Source organism: Miscanthus floridulus, chromosome 11, assembly GCF_019320115.1.
Source record: "Miscanthus floridulus cultivar M001 chromosome 11, ASM1932011v1, whole genome shotgun sequence".
NCBI classification, from domain to species: Eukaryota; Viridiplantae; Streptophyta; class Magnoliopsida; order Poales; family Poaceae; genus Miscanthus; species Miscanthus floridulus.
Window position 1 is genome coordinate 4,380,472 of NC_089590.1, and position 9,412 is coordinate 4,389,883.

The window sequence follows — 9,412 nt, forward strand, 5'->3', positions numbered from 1 at the left end:
AGGGATACATTGGTTCGTGAATCATCATTTTCGTGAGATGGTATGACTTGGCTATGGTCTAACACCGTAGTAAGAACTAGAAGATGAAAGATGGTGAAATGGTTCTAATTGCTCAACCCCTGCTTGAAAGTAGAACAGGTGCTTACCTAAAATGCTTAGCTAATGAAGTAATCATTACTGCTAATTAAACTTGATCTTAAGGACGCACTTCTAGTAATGCTTTTCACAAACAAAAAGAAAATAGCAAACCCATATTGCCTATCATACCCCTTGTAGTCGAGAAACTATTCCCGCTAGTCGGGTAAGTCTTACGAGTACATTGTGTACTCAGGGTTTATTTTACCCTGTTACAAGTGTAGCTTTAGGAGTAGCTCTTGTGTGGAAGATTCTTCTGGTGGGCATAGACGGATCCTTGTATCATTTCTACTAGATGTTTATTTTTATTTTGCTGTTTAATTATTGCACTCTAAACTCTGGTATTGTAATAAATAATTTCTAAGAACTCTTGTTGTATGAAATGGACTAAGTATTATAAGCTCATACTCATTATTGGATTCTAGAGGTAAAACATGGATTGATTCGAGTTCTCCCATGGGGTGTGCTTGATGGAACTATCCGATGTAGCAAAATTTCAGGGTGCTTAGTGTCTAGTGGAAGACGAGCGCCTCTGAAAGCGTGTTATTACGACGGTTCTGCCACATCATCTGGCCATCGGCTATGAGACTATGGCTATAAATGGTTGTACTGGTTCGTAGGGTCAGTACTCAGTAGCTAAAGGAAAGACAGACGGAGTGTATAGAAATAGAAATATCGCAACCTACCGTCGGCCAGCTATAGCCAGCTAGTAGCAAGCCATAGCTAGCCACAGCAAGCCGTAGCTAGCTGTAGTTCGCCGGAATGCGCCACTACAACCCTTCTTCCTCATCGCAGCAAGGTCGACCCTTTTTAACCTAGCCAACGCCTTCCTAGACGTCGGCAAAGCTCCACTTTTCATTTCATTCACTTGTTCATACATCATTTTATCATCTATCATCTATACTTGTTCATACATGATCAACTATCTATATCTATGATTGCCTGTGACGTGCCTTCGCTATCGGTCTATCTCTTGTGCTTTGGATATGTGCCACTCCGTCTATCGTTGTTGTTGCATTGTGGTTCCTTTGTGTGTTGTTTGTGGGTCGTCTGGGGACCGTGCCTTTGAGCCAGTCGAGGGATCGTACTTCATTCGATAGTTTCGGTCATGGGTTCGTCCCTCCATGGCTGTAACGCCGAGCATAACTCGCTCCCTCGCTTCTTGGTTTGCTTTGTAGTACTAAGATCGCTAGCTCCTATCCACGTCCCTAGGACATGGCCATTGTGGACTTGATGTCGATATCGACGCGGTTCTTACCCGCATATTTAAATAATTAAAAAAGATGAATAACTAAAAATAAAATAAAAAGTTATCTTTATAAAAAATATATATAGTTATAGTAATAATGTGTGATCTAAAAATAGAAACAAAATAAAAAAAGTCTCTATGATAGTTTGTTTTTAAGAGCTAAATAAAATAAAGAGGACTCAGAATAATCTCTTGAATGGAAATGATGAAAAGTTGCTCTGTTGTAATTCCTTTCAAGTACCTAGCTTTCAGCCTCAAATTCTCCTGAGTTTTGGATAAGATTGTTTTGACATAAGGGTTTACTCTGAACTTGAAACTCATGGGTAGCATATGTTTGATCTAAGTCTAGATAATTGACGGATACGATATGAGAAGGTCTGATCTGCTGTTTATTTTGTTCCAAGTGAAACTAAAGTTCTGAAGATTTATCTCTGAAAAACATAAAAATACTACATGATGAGTTCATGTATGACCAAGCTTGAATTCCCACCAGAGCCATACATGTTATTTAGGCTAGGAAAACTTCCACACATATGCCGCTTGATTTTGCATTGACTTTTGTCAAGCTTTGTTGACCCTTATCAGAGGTTTGTCACACTCTTAAAATCAAGATCACATATACACCACCAACATAGGCCCTACTCCTACACTGGAGGTAGGTGCAAAAACATGCCTTCCATCTAGATCCACCCAAAAATGTTTTACTCCTACACTGGGAGTGAACACAAAAATATGCTTGATAGGTTTTTCATCCACCAAATAAATGATCCAAGTTCTTGTTGCTATCTCTCTAAAGTATTGTTACAAAAAAGAGGCATAGGGCTATGCAAAAGTTATTCATAAAAAAAGGAAGATAAAGAAAAAAAATAGTTGAGAAAAAATAGACAAGTGTCCGAGATATCTAAAACAATGGGTACTTAGATGCCCGCCTGAAGAAAAAAAAAGAAGAGAAGATGAATAAGGTAGCCCCTGTTCTCTAGCAAATGTTTCTAAGTCTCAAAAGAGGGATAAGTTTTCAAGGAGCAAAGTAGAATTAGGTTTCCACCATATATCCACTTCTTGATTTGATTGTATGACTTAACTCTTTTTGGATCCATTGTTTGACTTTACAATATATGCATTACAAGTATGCTCTAACTTTCTCGCTACCTATGAACTCCACATAAGCCTTAGTTGTAGGAAGAAAAACGCATAACATCAATATTGCCTTGGTGAGGATCCACAAATACCACATATATTGAGAGACTTGAGAGTCATACAATGGAATCTCTGAGTTTTATTTTGAAAACTTATAAAAACTCTAGAATGATGGTTGAACAAAGAACTTGAGACATAGTGCTTGACTTGATCGTTCTATCTTTCAATTGCTCAAGACCCAAGTGAAGGCTAAGAAGCCCCATGGTTGAAGGTAATATGGGTTTGAATGCATGTGTACGTTTGAGGAGTGAAAACATTGATGCAACTCCTGATCCATTGCTAAATTTGGCTTTGCTCAGGGACAAGCAAAGGTTAAGCTTGGGGGAGCTTGTTGATGGTCACTAACATCAATTATAAACCATCAACATAACTTGTATAAATGCATAAAAAGGATCACCAACATAGGTCAAGGGGTTTAAACTAATAAATTTCACAAGTTTGGGTGAATATGTGTTTTCAGCAGGATTTAATCATAAAACCGCCAAGGAGGACTTATTCGTCAAAGGAAATCACAGAATTCCGCCGCGTAAACAGTGTGGGAAAACTCTAGAAGACTCCAGGAGACTCTCCACCGAAGATGACCATGAGAGGCTGACATGGGGGGCCAGCCAGCCTCACCTATAGGCCGGCCGGCCTATGGGTCCCACTAGTTAGCCCCTCCTTCGTATGTCGATTTCCCACTACCGCCTAGATTGCATCTACGCCGTTCTTTCAAGTCAGTTTGATCTGAGGGTCTAGAATTAATGCTCTGGCCTATATATACCAGCCCCTGCCCCCCTCCCTGAAGCCATCCTAAAACCCTAATTCATATTCTTCTTGTTAGGATCAAAGCCAGCTATCAAGAGAACATTAGACCTCTTTAGGATATAGTCTTGTAAATAATATTGAGATAGAGAGTGAGGGAAGAGTTTGGAGGAGGTGTCAGTCTGTCGGTGCTCTCTCTATGGCTTGTACCTTGCCGGATCTAAGTTCTATCTGAGCTTGCCTCTGAGATTTCTCTGGTAATCAACTTTAGATCCAAGTAAGCATATTGTTTATATTGTTCATTAGGTTTGCGACTCTTTTAAGTGCTTTATTCTCTTCCTAGGGGGAGTAAAGTATTAATCATAAGTCTAAGCATGGTGCTTAGACTTAAGTTAATCGTAGATGCATCCTGCATTCCAGGTCGGTGATATCTCACGAGGGTGACTCTTACAGCCTCGTTGAATCCTCTGTAGTCCACCTCCTATTTGTAAGGCACGTAGGACGCGGTTGCGAAGGAAAGCATCCTCTGTTGGTGTCTTTCCCTAGTAATGTCCCTAGTTGAATAGTAGAAGACATAGCTTATCAAAGTCAAAATTAGAGAACCTTAGTTATCCTCTATATGCTCCTCTTTATCCTAACCTTGTTTCTACCCTTAGTTAAGTTAGATCATAGTTAGTCTCACATGTTTCACTATGGATACGATAATTAGAATACTTCTAGGTGAAAGCTACAGCGGTATCCGTGTGCTTACAGATTTATCTGTGTGCGTTAATAAATACCAACAGATCGTGTCTCCTTTCTTCCAACCTTCATCTGTTCCATGATGAGTTGGTCGAAGGAGTGCGGATTCTATTCCTCTCTCCTCTCTTGTTCTCAATCCTCATCGATCCAGTAAGATGTGAATTGAGCCCTTTGCTTGTTTGGTGTTTATTGCTCTCTTGATTCCATTCCTTCGATTCCCGTCGTTTGCTATGGTGAGTGGATCAAAGGAAGCGGAATCCCATGTCTCCCTCTTTTGGTTCTGTCATGCTTAAGCCCTTGTATGCTTGTACCTATTTAGACCGTAGCATTGCTTTGGTTCTTGCGGTGACAAACTGCACCGCTAAGAACCCTAGGGATGTCTTAGTGCATTTAGTGCACCTAGGTCGTGGTACCCTACAAGTAGTTGGGGACTCATGTTCTCTTGTGTGTCACTCCTTTCGATGCCCCATCTCTTGCCATGGTGTGTGGATTGGAAGAAGTAGACCACCTCCCTTCTCTTCTCTTTCCTGTTCCACCCTCTCTTAATTCTCGTCAATTATAATGGCGTATGGATTGAGAGAGAGACCGAAACTGCTTCCTTTCCCCCTTAGCCGCTCTTTTCGATTCCTGTCAATCTCCATGATGCCCGGATTGAAAGACCACAAATCATGGTGTTCGCTTAAGATGAGCTAGGGTATATGCCATTTTTATTGAAGCCGTACAGGTCGACACGATCGACCAGGGAAGTACTGGCTAGGCTATGACTTAAGCTTGTGCTTAGCGAGCAAGCACTCCTGTTTCTTTGGCCCAGGGATCGGACAGCCGCCAAGAGGGCTGAGTCATTTTCCCTTGGTGTTCTTTCGATGTAGTTGTTCTTCTGTGTCTTATTGCCTTTTTTAGAGTATTGATTGCTTTCTGTCTTGCTTGTCGCTCTATCAACATAGTTGCATCGAGGATAGCATTGATTGGACTGGAACCCATTGGAGGAAGGAAACACAGACGACAATAGGACTTTGAGGAGATCAATTGCAAGTACACTGAAGATCTCAGAGATGACTAGTCAACAGGTGTCACGTCCTACCCAACCTCGTAGAATCCTATTAAACATGCAATAATGTAGCTGCTAGTGCTTTACTTTTATGCAAATGATCTGTGATAGGTTGCATGGTAGTTTTGCTTGAAAACCATTACCATGACACAACCTTTACCCCTGCACACCCACTGATAGGATAGACGCTCGCATACTACTTACTACTTGCTTCTACTATGCATTATATCTATGATGTGATGCTTGGTGGAGGATTGTTTGTGAGTGGCTAAGGCACATGGTGATGATAATATGGTAATAATGTGATAACAATTTGGGGAGATCTTGGTGTGCATCTTGCGTGTGTGGTGAGGGTTGAGTCGACTGGACAAGATTCTACGACGAGTCTTTGAACAAGTCTTGCTAGGGGGATGAGACCAAGGCATTCCCTATGAGAGGTACCTGTGGCGGGTACATGTGACATGAGGAGGTCCCGAGGTGGAGTGTCTTTGTGGGATGAAGCCCCTGAATGGAGGTGTCATCGAGGCACGGGGCATTGGTTGGCCCCTTGAGAAGATGTCCTGTCTGGTCCCCTAAGGACTGGTATGTCGAGAGAACTGGATCATAGGACCTTACGTATACACCACTCATCCCTGGTCGAGCGGGGGACGGATGTTAACCTACTAGGATGGTGCCACTACTGCTAGGTTGATAGCAAATAGTGTAGGGAGGTACGAGCATATGGCCCACACCCTCCTAAGATAGTGTGGTGACCTTTGGGGGGCCGGTACTACATCTCACAGTCTCGGCGTGCCGGTGGACTCTGGGGTGGCCCAGGGCTAAGTGGCAGGGTGGTATTGCACTAGTTTGGAAGGCAACCCGGAATCAGCCTAGATGATGATGGTTGTCGATGATGGAAGATCTTGTGGTTCCAGGTGTACACGCTATGTAGAGTTGATCGATCTATATGTATAGCCATGTCCACGGATATGGACATTCCTATGACCTACGCTTCCCTTGATTAGTGAGAGGTGTCCTTTCTTCTTCTCCCCCTGGGTTTGTTGGACTTCGGCTGCTAGCCGATAAGGCAAGGTAAGAGAGAGAGTTGTCCTTGTCGCCTAGAGAGTGAGAGTGTGGTGAGATGTGTGTGATGGGATGGGTGAACGTGTGGATGGGATGGGTTAAAACTTGATGAACTATTATAAAATATTGATGAACTTACATAGAAAACCTACAGCCATATATAGGCCTTTTGCTCTATCCTTGCATCCCACCTACCACAAAGCATATGCAAAGCATAGGGTTGGAGTCAGTGGCTAGTATAAATCGTACTGAAAGATATTTGGCATGTTTTGGATGTCATATACGACGACGACAATGGTGATTCAAGGATTAGGATTAGGTGGTCTCGTTCCTACGCTCAAGTTTGGTTGAGGAGATGAAATCTACACCCGCTGACATTCCATGCCGACTCTAATGATTACCCGTGAAGGAGGAGCCTTCACCTGTTACGTGCTACGTCGACTATGATGTTCTGTGTGCGTTTCTGCTAGTATAATGTTGTATTTAGGTGTGTTACCCAGTGTTGTAATGCCTTGTAATTTTTTACTTCCGTAATGTATGACTGTGATATCAGCTGAATAATGATAATGTGATAGCTTGATCTTTCTAAGATTATCATATTATGATGTAATAAGTGGATTTCCCTTCGAAAAAATCATGGATCGTTTCAGTTGCTATAATAGAGAAACGCTAACTAGTAACCGGTTGTTTTGGTCTTCACCAACAACCGAATTTTCCAAAGCCTAACTACGACGGGTTGGGCGGCACGCGCTCGGACGCGGATCGCGGCTAGGCTTGCGGCGCCGCCCTGCTGCCCGATCTCGAAGGCAGCATGGCTGCTGGAGCGAGAAGGCCCATGAGCCGCGCGACGACGCTGGGGACCGGCGCTCCGCAACGCTGGGACCGGCGCTCGTGTCCTCCACGCGGGGATGGACGGCGACGCGTCGGCGGCAGCCGAGGTCCGGATCTCGCGCGTAAACAGCTTGCCCTGGTATCCACCACACGCGGCTGTCCAGCGAGAGCCGCGGCAGCCACCACGACGGCGCGGCTCTAAAACCACAGCTTCCTCGGCGCAGGCGCGATTGTGTCCCCCCTCCTGTCCGCAGTTTGCCAAGAATTTGTATTTTTTTCTGTTTATGTTTTTGGGTTTTTATATTTATGTTTGTTTGCGTTTTTTTTTTATTTAGCCTTTGATATGTTTATTTTTTCAGTTTTTCAAAAAAAAACCATTACCTTTTTTTTTTTTTGCCATCAGATTTGGATTTGACGTTTTTAAATTTTGTTTGAATAGGAGTACTTGAAAAGCAGTTATTGAAGTGCTTGAACCGTGACTTTGGATTTTAGTCAGCCCAACTTGTTTGGGACTCAAAAACTATGTCGTTGTTGTTGTTGTTTTTTCTTTGAAACAACCGGTTGTTTTGAAGCCTCAAAACAACTCTTTGTTCAGTAGACAGACTCACAAAATGCATGGTGAAGCAAGCGCCCAGCGTAATGAGTGGACTGCTGGTGTCGATCGTAGTGACCAAGGCCTTACCGGTGGTCGTCCGGCCGTCGGAGTTGGAGCTACGAACGCCGCCACCGCTGCCCGGTGAGACCACTACCGTTCCTCTATCCTCCTTCGACAAACACGTGCCACTATGCCAGCCACATCGCTGCTCGTGTTCGATTGCACCATCGACGAGCCCGTTGAGACGATAAAGCGAGCGCTGTCGACAGCACTGACCCACTACTGCCCCATCACCGGGCGCCTCGACGGTGCTGGCGGCATCGCGTGCACCGACGAGGGTGTGACGTTCGTAGGCCCAGCAGCCAGCTGTGCTCTGAATGAGGCCACCGTGGCGCTGCTGGAGATGGACCTCGCCGTCTGCTATCCCGGTCCCGGCTTGCTCTCCCGTGACGCGGATCCCTTGCTCCTGGTGCAGGTCACGGAGTTCGCCTGCAGCGGGTTCGTTGTTGGGGTGACGTCGAACCACGTTGTCGCGGATGGCGCGGGGATGGCACAGTTCTTGCGGGCTGTCGGCGAGCTCGCGCGCGAGATCTCGCCGTCGTCGTGCCTCCCAGTCAGGAGCTGGGACGAGTCGCTCCCGGTCTCGTCAACCGTCCTTGCCGCGAAGGCGAGCACCATGGAGCATGAGCCCCAGCATCTGGCCCCCCTCGACATCGTCATCCCGTCGGACCTGATCCGCCGGATCAGAGCTGGAGGAGGGTTCGGCAGCAGCGGCGGTGGCGCCGAGCGACCCAGCTGCACGGTCTTAGACGCCGTCATGGCGGTGCTCTGGCGCTGCCGCACCCGCGCGACCATGTCGCCCGGCAACACCGAGGCCGAGACTCCCGCGCCGCTCAAGTTCGCGTGCAACATGCGCGCGCACGTCGGGGCGCCGGCTTGATACTACGGCAACTGCATCCGCGTGCTGATCGTCCCGGCGACGGCTGGCGTGGTTGTTCAACAGCTGCATCGGCCACCTTGTTGGTCTCATCAGGCGCGCCAAGGAGAAGGTGCCGGACCTCCTGTCCACGTCCGGCGGAGGCGGGGCGGCCGCAAATCATCAGGGACAGGGGCAGTCGCCGCTCTGGTACGAGACATTCACCGTGACGGACTGGACGAACCTGGGCTTGGACGCGTGGACTTCGGCGGCGGGACACCGGAGCGGGTGCTTGCTGAGGCACGCCAGGAGGGCAATGGTGCCGGGCTGTGTGGTGTGCCCGCCGCCGCGCAGGGCGAGGAGGCATGGAGACGATGGGGTGGTCGTGTCGTCCACGTTCGTCAAGCCAGAACACGTCGATGCTTTGCTCGGGGAGCTCGCCAAGCTGGCCGCGTCGCCGGAATGAATTATTTTCTTCGGCCGGAGCGTGGCTGGTTGATCGTAACTCTTCATATACACAAGTATGATTTTCATAACACAACAGGTTTTGTACATGATTAATATACTGCTGAAATTTTATAATATTTTTTTTAAGTATTTTAACGATCCTAAATAAAAAAAAACTCAAAATTTAAAAGTTATAAATCTTATAGAACGCTACAGTTTTATATATAAAGTATTTCAGAAAGGCTACCTATTCAGGCCTTCCCATCAACCGATTGTCCCCCGGAACAGTGTCCAGCTGCGCAGTGGAATGACTACCTCGTGCCGTATCATTGCCTCTGTCCTGTACTCCTGTGTCGTCCTCCGACTGGCCGAGGGCACGTGAGAGAGAGCTCTCGGGACAGCTACACGCCAGAGCCTCTCTAGTGCCTGCCTTGGCGAGCAGGCATT

At 46.3% G+C, this 9,412-nt stretch overlaps 1 pseudogene; it reads left to right on the forward strand.

The window, feature by feature from the left end:
- The first annotated feature begins 7,618 nt into the window (after positions 1 to 7,618).
- Positions 7,619 to 8,984, forward strand: LOC136491567 (acyl transferase 15-like; annotated as a pseudogene).
- Positions 8,985 to 9,412: the final 428 nt, after the last annotated feature.